The sequence below is a fragment of the Physeter macrocephalus genome, chromosome 20 (assembly GCF_002837175.3).
Source record: "Physeter macrocephalus isolate SW-GA chromosome 20, ASM283717v5, whole genome shotgun sequence".
Taxonomy (NCBI): Eukaryota; Metazoa; Chordata; class Mammalia; order Artiodactyla; family Physeteridae; genus Physeter; species Physeter macrocephalus.
The window spans coordinates 47376281-47387254 of NC_041233.1; positions in this window are offsets into that span (position 1 = coordinate 47376281).

Here is a 10974-nt window from a genome sequence, read left to right on the forward strand (position 1 = left end):
TATGTAAGAATCCATCTTAGCAGACTGGAGCAAGAGATTCTCCTTGTTGGCTTGATAAGGCAAACAGATATGTTGAGGAAACCCACATGGGAAGGAACTGTGTGTGACTTCTAGGATCTGCAGGTAGCCTCCAGCTGATAACCTGCAAGAGATTGGGACTCTCAGTCATACACCTATGAGAAAATTAATTCTGCCTAAAACCTGGATGAGCATGGAAGCCCATTCTTTCCTAGTAAAGCCTCCAGTTGAGAAAGCAGCCTGTCTAACACCTGGATTGCAGCCTGGTGAGACCCTGAACAGAGGACCTAGCTATGCCATGCTTGGACTACTGACCCATGGAAAGTGAAATAATAAATATATGTTGTTTTAAACCACTAAATTTGTGGTAATTTGTTATCCGCAATGGTAATAAACTACTACTATTATTATTAATAATAAATTATTATTAATATCATTATTATTATTGTATCTCTGGTTAGAAGCTTGAGAAACCCAGTTTCTTATTTCCATTATTTCCCTGTGTTTTATTTCTCTTGTCATGATGAACTTCCTTGAATATTTCTTGTTTTGCAGATCGTTAATGCTCCATTCTCTCAGTGTTTGTCTAAGAGTCAATTTTGTATTTCTTTCTTTCTTCCTTTCTTCCTTCCTTTCTTTCTCTTTCTCCCTTTCTTTCTTTCTTTCTTATTATTGTAGTAAGGACACAACGTGAGATTTACCCTCTTAATATATTTTTAAGTGTATTTTTAAGTGGGTCATCTACCCAGGGGTGCAGGCCTTGATTATACTGCATCTTCACCCCTCCTTCCTGTCTTGTTCCTTTTTTATATCTTTATTTGTGGAAAATATTTTCTGGTAGTTTTCAGGTCATTATCATTGATAGTTGTTCTATAAATAGTTGTATTTTGGTGTGCCCATGGGAGGAGTAGAGCTCAGGGTCTTCCTACTCTGCTATCTGGGTCACTCCCAGCTACAACATTGTATTTCTTAATCAGGTAGGGTTTTCTTGTTTTTATTCCTACATCTTAAAAATATTCTATCTTAATTTATAATTTATTTTCAGGAGGAGTCTCAAGGTACATCACCATCATTCTCACCAATCATATCAATTTAATACTTTTACTTTGATTTTGTATTTCATGTTCAGGAATCTGAACTAGCAGCTTCTAGAGGGGAGAACACTTTAACATGGAGCCATTTTTCAGTTCCACTATAAGCCCACTTTGCACAGGACTTGGGGAGTCACAGTCTCCTTGGTGATAGGGTGTCTTTGTAATCCTTACCAGTCGTTAATATAAAAAAATTTACTCTGCACCTTTTGTGTGTTAGAGGCTGGAGATATCTGATGAAACAAGGAAAACATGGTTCTTACCCTTTTAATTTATACTGAGTTGAAAATATGCTGGGGAATTTCAACCCAAAAGGGATGTAATAAAAATAACTAACATTATTTGGCACTGGTTAACTTGTTTAGCATTTATCAAAGGCAAGGCCAAAGCCATCTATTTCTGCCCACATCTCTGTGATACAGGTACCATGCTTATCTTATTTTAAGGAATACCACTGATGCTCAGAAGACTTAAATACTAGCTAAGGTCAAATATTTAAGAATTAGAATCAAATCTGATCTTGAGCCCAGACTTACCTGAATCCAAATTCTATCTCCTGTTACTTCTTTGTTTTGTTCCCCCTAAAGATATAGATGAGGAAACCCAACGTAGATTGTCCTGGTTGGGCAAGGTCCCGCTTGTTAGAGAACTTCTGAGGCTCTGTACAGTGGGTAAGGCCAGAATTTAATACATTTTTAAGTAAACAGGGACACTAAAGCAAAATCACCAGAGCAAGAGAAAGGAGCGGATGAACCAGAAACAGGGACAGGGGATGAGGTGGATAATGTCAGGACAGAAGAGGAATGTGGGTGAGTATGTGAAACAGGCTACCCAAGTGCTGAGTCAAAACCAGTTTGGCCCAGAGCAAAGCCAGATCTGGCAGCCTGGTTGGTATTTATCTGACAATCTGTTGATAGGTGTGTTGTTATAGCTTTTCCATAGTCACAACACTTTAAGGAGCAGAGTCACGCATTTGACCCTACCCAATGTAATTCATATCAATGAAGTCCTGTCCTGCAACACTGGAGAATTACCCAACCCTCAGCATAACAATCCTCCTTTCCATATTTAGTAGAATCAGAAATTTTGGAAAGTCACTATTCTTTGTAAGAAAAGGCCTTTCCTTTGTCTTCAGACCTGAGATTTCCTACATGAGGCTGAACATTTCACACTTTTTAAGTTCCATCCTCCAGATCTAGTCCTTTCAGCATTGGTTCTAACCAATGTGTCCTGCACACCAATATGTTGTTAGATGGATACATTTGACTTAGTGAAATGAACTAGTTCTGTTAGCCCTTCCTTTCAAGGACATCAAGGATAATACCAATAGTTATAAAGATAATCATAACAAAAATCACTCTCATTTCTGAACCACTTCATGTTCTATTCAAAGTGCTTTCACAGCTATAATTACCTTCCTTTTTATTTTTGAGAGGTAACAAGGAATGGCTATGTATAAATGCTCATGTTAGCATTAGCCATTGGAAGGTCCAGATCTAGCTCCACAACTGATTAGCCATGTGACCCCGAAAAAATCATTTATCACTGATTCCAGCAATTTCCTTTTCTACAAAATGGTGACACTCTTTTCTGCCTACCCCATCTTCTGTCACGGAGACCAAAGATGTACATGAATCATATTTGCATAGCACAGCACATGGGCCTTGAAGTCACACTGTTTAAGTTTGGCTCCTAGCTCCATTATTATCTTTATATCCATAGACAAGTTAATTAATCACTCTAATCCAAATTTTCCTATCTGTGAAATGGAGATAACGTTAGTACCTTTATTATTGAGTTGTTATGAGATAATGCATTAAAAAGATTTAACATAGGGGCTTCCCTGGTGGCGCAGTGGTTGCGCGTCCGCCTGCCGATGCAGGGGAACCGGGTTCGCGCCCCGGTCTGGGAGGATCCCACATGCCGCGAAGCGGCTGGGCCCGTGAGCCATGGCCGCTGAGCCTGCGCGTCCGGAGCCTGTGCTCCGCAACGGGAGAGGCCACAGCAGAGGAAGGCCCGCATACCACAAAAAAAAAAAAAAAAAAAAAGATTTAACATAATGCCAGTTACATAGAAAAAGGTTAATGAATATTAATAAAATGCTATATAAAGATAACTGCTTGAAATTTTATTCATGAACGAATTCCCATACGGAAAAATAGAAACAATTTACATAGGAATTAAGTATTCCAAGACATTAAATGACATATGCAAAGTCATATTTATCATAAGTCCTACTTTCTTGCCCTCTTGAGATTTTGATATATTTATCTGAATAACATTAAAAATAGAAATCATCTTTACCTATTATTTTGAAACACTTAACATTTGCCAGGCATTATACTAAGTGCTTTCTATACATTATCTTGTTGGATTCTCATAATAGTCCTGAAGATGAACTCCATGTCGCCTCCATTTTACACATAAGAGACTGAATCTTTGAAAAGTTAATAACTTCCTGAAGTGGTAGACCCACTTTTTTGGGGGGGGAAATGACTCCAAAGCTGCATCACTATAGGGGCCAGTGCTGTTAATTAACCATGATGCTATACTACTTCTCACAATGCAGTATTGCCAGAATATTAGTATTTGTTAATCAATTAGTCTCCATTTATTCACACAATCAGTTAAATAACCTCTAATATTTTATCCAATGATGTGATCAAAAAATAGTTTTTGAATGGCTGGGAATGCCATTTTTGTCCTCCAGACACTTGATTGGGTCCTGTGGAAACTGGAATACTTTTAAGACATGTAATTAATATATATTTGGCTAAGACTCATTTCTCAAAATTTTCTTAGCATACATAAATAAAGGGGCTGTAGAAGTGAGAGGGAGGGTATTAAATAAGATCTGAGACTTGACAGGGGAAAGCTGGCTGGCAGGGCACCAAAAGGCTTCACAGGGAGGCACCTCTTCGGTGACTATGGCATATCAGACTGGCCAATCCCAACACTTGACGTTGTCAGTGTCCTAGAAATAAATTGCACTTACACATGCTGAGTCATATAACTGAAGCTTACAGGAAGCTGCAAAGCATAAACCAAAGCATGTCTTTATAATTTACATTTAAAACTATAATTGTTAAGAGAACTATATCAATTTTTTTTGGCCAAAATAGTGCATTCTTTCCCTTTAATAAAACACGTGGGAAGTTCTAGTATAAAAATGTTACTTGTTTGTGCAAGGGAATAAAACACAGAGGAAGTATGTGGTTTAACAAAAGTCATAACCTACACAATCATTCAAGTACACTGAGCCTTTTTCCATAAGGAAATAACCGTGTAAGCACTTTACACGAATTATCTTATTTAATCTTAACAATAGCTTTATAAAATGGTACCATTCTTATCCCTACTATATAGATTAAGGAATTGAAGTTTGGAGATATTGGGCCACTTGCCCCAAAATATCAGTTCTCTAACTCTGGAATCTTGACTTTAGATGCCAAGCTCTTAATCTTTATGCTCTAATGTTGTGAGTATTTATTATGAAGTAGCTAAGCATTCAGAACATGAAGAGTAATAAGGTAGACACTGCTCCTTCCCAAGTGGAACTTACAGACTAATGAAAAAGGCAAATATTCTACAGCTGCTTACTCACATAATTAAATCTTTAATTATAATTGTAATGAATCCACCAATAAGAAGTGCACTCTCATCAAGGCGGACAGGGAATTATTCTTTGAGGAAATGAAATTTTGGCTGAGATCTGTAAAATCTGCCAGATGGGACTACAGGCAGGGGACTAGCTCAGGTGGCAAGGAGCTAGATTTACCAAAGGAAACTAAAGAAGCACAGGGAACCAGGTTGGAAATGGGACGAGATGAGTTTGAAGAGGTAGAGCCTAGTTTTACACCTTCCTAGCCACTCACAGAATTTTGAATGTTAAGCCATTAAAGAATTTTAATCTCAAAAGTGCTTAAAACAGAATCAGATCTGTGATTTAAAATGATGACAGGGCTTCCCTGGTGGTGCAATGGTTAAGAATCCGCCTGCCAATGCAGGGGACAAGGGTTCGAGCCCTGGTCCGGGAAGATCCCACATGCCGCGGAGCAACTAAGCCCGTACGCCACAACTACTGAGCCTGCGCTCCAGAGCCCGCGAGCCACAACTACTGAGCCCACGTGCTGCAACTACTGAAGCCCGTGTGCCTAGAGCCCATGCTCTGCAACAAGTGAAGCCACTGCAACGAGAAGCCTGTGCACTGCAACGAAGAGTGGCCCTTGCTCACCACAACCAGAGAAAGCCTGCGCACAGCAACAAAGACCCAACGCAGCCAAAATTAATTAATTAATTAATTAATTTTAAAAAAATTTAAAAAATAAATAAAATAAAATGATGACAGTAGGTACAATATGGAGAATGAATGAGGTGGTTGTGGGGAATCTAGTTGGAAGGTTGCAGTGGTCCAGCTAGTGATGAAGATAGCTTGGGCGATTATGTGGCTATTGAACTAACCATAAACAAATAGTTCAATATTGAGGAATCAGTGCTCTTTTGGGGACAATTTGTGTTGATACCCATGGTCTCAAAGCAAAATCTCTCAAGTAAGCTGCTACGTTACTTGTACACATATTTATCTGTTGCTCTTTATTCAATCAACACTCTCAGAAGCGTTAGATCCAGGAAGCTGTCAAACGTGTAAATGATTTTAAAAAATAATTATTTTGGTGACATTTTCTCATTAAGAAATGTTAAATCATCAAAAAAAGACTTTTAAATAATAGTTTGGCATTTATTATTGGATAGAGTCAGTGTAACAAGCCATCCTTCCAGGTTTAGTGACTTCAAGAACAGTGGTGGATATGCTTTTGATAAAGGACTATAGCTAACTATTTGTGCATATGTCTTTTTGCTGGACAATAAGAACTCAAAGCTCATTTGGGGAGCAGAGGTCAAGCACTTGAGAAGGTACGTTTGAAGGTTCAAATAGTAGGAAGTTTGATAGGCAGATATTCAATTCAGGTCAATCTATGATAAAAAGTTATATATTTGGGATGAGTACTATATGAAACAATAAAGAATGTGGTTGAAGAAACATTTCAACAACAAAAAAGAAAAAGCAGCATAAGACTGAGAGCACACAGCTACACTCTCCAATACATGCCATTAGTCAGATGTGGCTATTTAGCACTTGAAATGTGGTTAATACTAATGGAGATGTACTATCACTGTAACATAATATTCAGATTTCAAAGACTTAGTGCAAAAAAAAGAATGGAAAATCTCTCATTAATAATAATATTGATTACATGTTAAAATGCTAATATTTTGGATCTATTGGTTTGAAAGAAATAAAAATAGAATTAAATTTTATTTATAAAATGAATTATAAATAAAAATTTGATTTCATCTGTTCTTTATGCTTTAAAAATATGTGGCTGTAAGAAATTTTAAATTGTATATGTAGTTCACATTACATTTCTATTGAACAGCACTGGTATAGAGAAAAGAGTAAAGGTAATTATCTCCAAAGAAATCTGGTTATTTGTAGAAAAATTTGAATAATTCTGCATTTATAAGATTTTTTAAAATATATAGAGAAGGGCTTCCCTGGTGGCGCAGTGGTTGAGAGTCCGCCTGCCAATGCAGGGGACACAGGTTCGTGCTCCGGTCCGGGAAGATCTCACATGCCGCGGAGCGGCTAGGCCCGTGAGACACGGCTACTGAGCCTGCGCGTCTGGAGCCTGTGCTCCGCAACGGGAGAGGCCACGACATTGAGAGGTCCGCGAACCGCAAAAAAAAAAAAAAAAAAAAAAAAATATATATATATATATAGAGAGAGAGTGAGAGAGAGAGAGAGAGAGAAAATGAGAGAATATAGATTGTGTGAAAGATATCAGATTGTGCCATAGCAGTTACCAAGTTTAAGGATAATTTGGAGACTGAACAGCAGAAAAATTATTATTGAGTAATAATCTGTTATTGTATTAGTGTGCAATGCAATTTATGAATAATAGTGGATTTATTCCAGATTAGTATGAAACAAGATTGCTCATTCCTATGAATTTACTGTGAAATTTATTATGTAACTCATATAAAATTTACTATATTTATATTAAATTACTATTAATTACTATATATTGATGTTAAGAAAAATGTCCTTTGAAACATAATTAAAAGGAAAGAGACCTAGTAGAATTTGCAGCCAAGCTGGTAGTGTCTCAAAGTAAAACATCTGACATGAAGTAAATACTCAATGAATAATTAAGAATTGTTAATAATAGCTTTATCATATTCCTCAGTAACTAAGCAACATTCTCTGGATGCCTAGATTTATCCACTAATTCATTTATTTAACTCAGCAAATTTTTGATGTTGATGGTGATTAGGAAAAGGATGAAAAACAGATACTATGATATTAAAAGCCATCTACCCATTTTTCAGTAGTGCTGGGGAGATTTGAGGTGATTTAACTGTAATTTAACCAAATAAAAATTCAAGAAAGAAACAGGAGCATATATCAAAATAGCCAGTGTTACCTTTTTATATATTCTAATCATCATTTATTTACCTACATAAATTGATGAAACTATTAATATATCTAAAACTAGATTCAGTTGGAATTTTCTGTAGTCATTCTGTGTGTGTTTAAAAAGAAAATCTCCATTTGAATATACCTCCTACAGGAAGTCAAATACAAAATGAGTTGTAGAGCATACCATACATAAACTCTGCACATTAAGTAAGCAGTTAAGCAGTTAAACCTACTTGGAGGAACGGATGGTATAAATTTCCTTCCATTCAGGTTGTATGACCCTTCCTCTTCATTCTCACAAGCTTTGACCTTTGACACCAATTAAGTTCTGATCCTGCCACTTCAGGACCTGGATGTCCTTAAAGACAACCTCCTGAACTTTTGGCTTTTGGTATTAACTTCTCTTTAAATGTAAGTGATCTTTCCTTTGAGCATTTTGGATTGTGACGGGTGTACATTGGATTAGCTTATTACGTCCTCTTTTCAAAAATCTTAATATTTCAGTCATTTATGACAGATAGAACTTTGTATTTGTCATTTCTCTCTGTGCCTCTTTGTCATAGCCATACTGTGTTTGAAGGCGGGTGTAATAAATTGGAGCTGAAATGGGGATTCATTGACACCAACCCTGAAGAGAACATGTTCCACTCTAGTAGGTAATCTGAAAAACAAACATCATTTCTTATAGATATCATAAACACTGCCAACCTTGCTTTATGAGTAAACAAAATTTTTAAATGTAATTTAAAGTGCCTTTTCTAAAGCCAAAGTGTGCTAATCTATCATTTTACACACACATACACACACACACACACACACACACACACACACACACACACACACCACTTATGGCTTTCTTGAGCCCTGTTGGAATTTTAGGATGCATAGTGGATTAGATAAATTATCTAGTGGGCAAGTGACAAGTTCCATGTTCCTGTTCATGCAAGGTATTTTACTCAGGGCAAAATTTGTCTCAAAGGTATAAGATTTTAAATTATTTCTTTTCCAAAATTCTCCTTAGTTTCTATTTTGTTGGTTATAGCCTAATCTTTTTAACTTTACATTGTTTTCAAGGGAAAATTATGCCCCTTTTGATACGAAGTCATTTGTTAAGGAAAAGCAGTCTTTGGGGAGAAAGAAGCAAACTAGTAAACAAAAAGATGAGACATTGTAATAGCAAATGTATTTTGAATTAGAACATTGGAAAGAAATAACAATCATTCTCATAAATAAGACACCAAGTTCAAAGATCTATGTTCAACAGTCTATTTTCAGCCATCTTGATAATGGACTGGGCAGCTACCATTAACAATTTGTGATATGATCCTTGGGTCAAGATATCAGAAATACCGCAGACCTTCTGAAAGGTTGTCCCTTAATCTACATTTTGCCCAAGATCCCTTTCCAGTTCTAATATCATCTAGTTTTATGAAAAAGAAAAAAAAGCAGGGAAAATTTGACCCTCTAGAGAATAGGAGTTATCATTTTAGATTTCACAGCGCGAAGGAAGAAGTTTCAACGTCTTTTGTTTTAATTCATTTCAACATATTGAATACTTATTCAAATAGCAAGGTTACATAAGAAGAATGACGAAAGCATTTGGAAAAGACTAGCTTCATTTATTTGAGACAACTTTGTGTCTGTACAAGAAAACAGATTGAAAGAATTCTCCAGATTATTTAGATAAACCTCAAAGTTGAGTAAGAATATGAGAAGGCAATGGTGTAGAAATTCTTCTGAGTTTTAAGCTAGTCTACAATCCATAAAGCCCTGAGAAGTTTAACTATAGTCATTCTATTTCCACATAAAATCATGACAACAAAGCAACATTAATAATCTTAACATTGTGCTTCCTAGAATTCTCCAAAGAGTCCACTGAAATTTTCTTAGAAGGGATTGTTTTTAAAGTCCTCACCCATGAGAGGATCCAGGCAAGTCCACACCCCTCTGCCCTTGACACATACCTTCGCCCATTGTCATTCAGGGCAAAGCATGGTTGTCTTTCATCAAAAAGACTGAATGAGTATGGACTGGTACATAAGCTTTCCACCTATTCCAGCAAGCTGAGTGCTTCCTTTCACTCCATATTTGTTTAATTGGCTCAAGTGGAACCGATCTTAGGATTTGGACAAATATGAATGTTTATTTTTGAAAGGATTGGGGGATGAGTCCAAACTAATAGAACTGAAACTTCTTCATGCTGGGTAGCAATTGACCCTTCTTCCCACTGGGAGATGAAAGAGATTCAGTTACTGCTTGGGCTTTACCGGCATAAAAAGTGAAGTAGAAAATGGGGGCACTTCTGCCTCCATTATCCAGTAATTCTGGTGGAGCTTATGTTACAGCAAAAAATAGAAATGAGGTTTTCCCTCTCCTGAGAACAAGGAAAATAAAGGGAACAGTGAACAGGCTAGAGAAGAAACATAAACTGGCCTGAGTTAATCAATCCTAGTTTTAACTGTTACTAGTCTGTAATGTCTGTAGTTAGATTTGTCCTTCACAAAGCTAACCTGTCACCTCTAATCTTGTGTAATTTAGGCAATTTACATTCTGCACCTGGTATTTGCTCACCCTGTAATCTCTTGTAGCAAATCACCGCTTGTAGCTGTATGCATTTCAGAAAGGAGGTCACAGACTGTTAACCCAGAGACTACCGGACCCAATTACTGGGTTGCCCGACTCCAGCAGTGACTGTTTTGAAATAGTGCAAGAAGAAGAAGAATGCAAGACGTTCACCATTTTGATCCTTATCACCCACTTCGGACTGAGAACTTCCCTATAAGAATCCCTGTAATTCCGCAGGAAAGGGGGGCACAGTTCTTGAGGTGCTAGCCTACCGTGTCTTCCCTTTGCCTGGCAAGGAAAATAAAAAGCCTCTCTATTTCTTATCCTCCAAATCTCTGTCTCCATATTTCTGTTCGGCATCAGTGCACAGGGAGCCAAAATTTGTTGGCAACACTTAGAGCTAAAATGTCTTCATTCTCCTCAGGTCTCTATGCCAAAGTTAAGAACAGGTCGAATCCCTTTGGCCTAAGGATTTTGTTTCCTCTGCTAGTTCCAAAGCCTTTCTGGCCTCAAAAGTGAGTCAGGCTGGCCTCAACTTCTCAACGGAGTTATAATCAATCACTTTCCTGCACATTTCATGGTTGACATCAGTAGTTTCACAAACATTGCTTCAGTTGACTCTCATAATGAACTCTGGTGTTGAGAAGGTAGATATTGTTAACTCTGATTTTGCCTTAGGATACTGAGTACATACTTCCACTTCTAACACCTTGTTTTGAAAATGTGGCTGAACCCTCCCAACGGTGACAGGCACTCACTGGAAATGTGGAGGATTCAGTCAAACTGGTTATTTGTCCCTGGGCGTGTGTCACTGCCCAG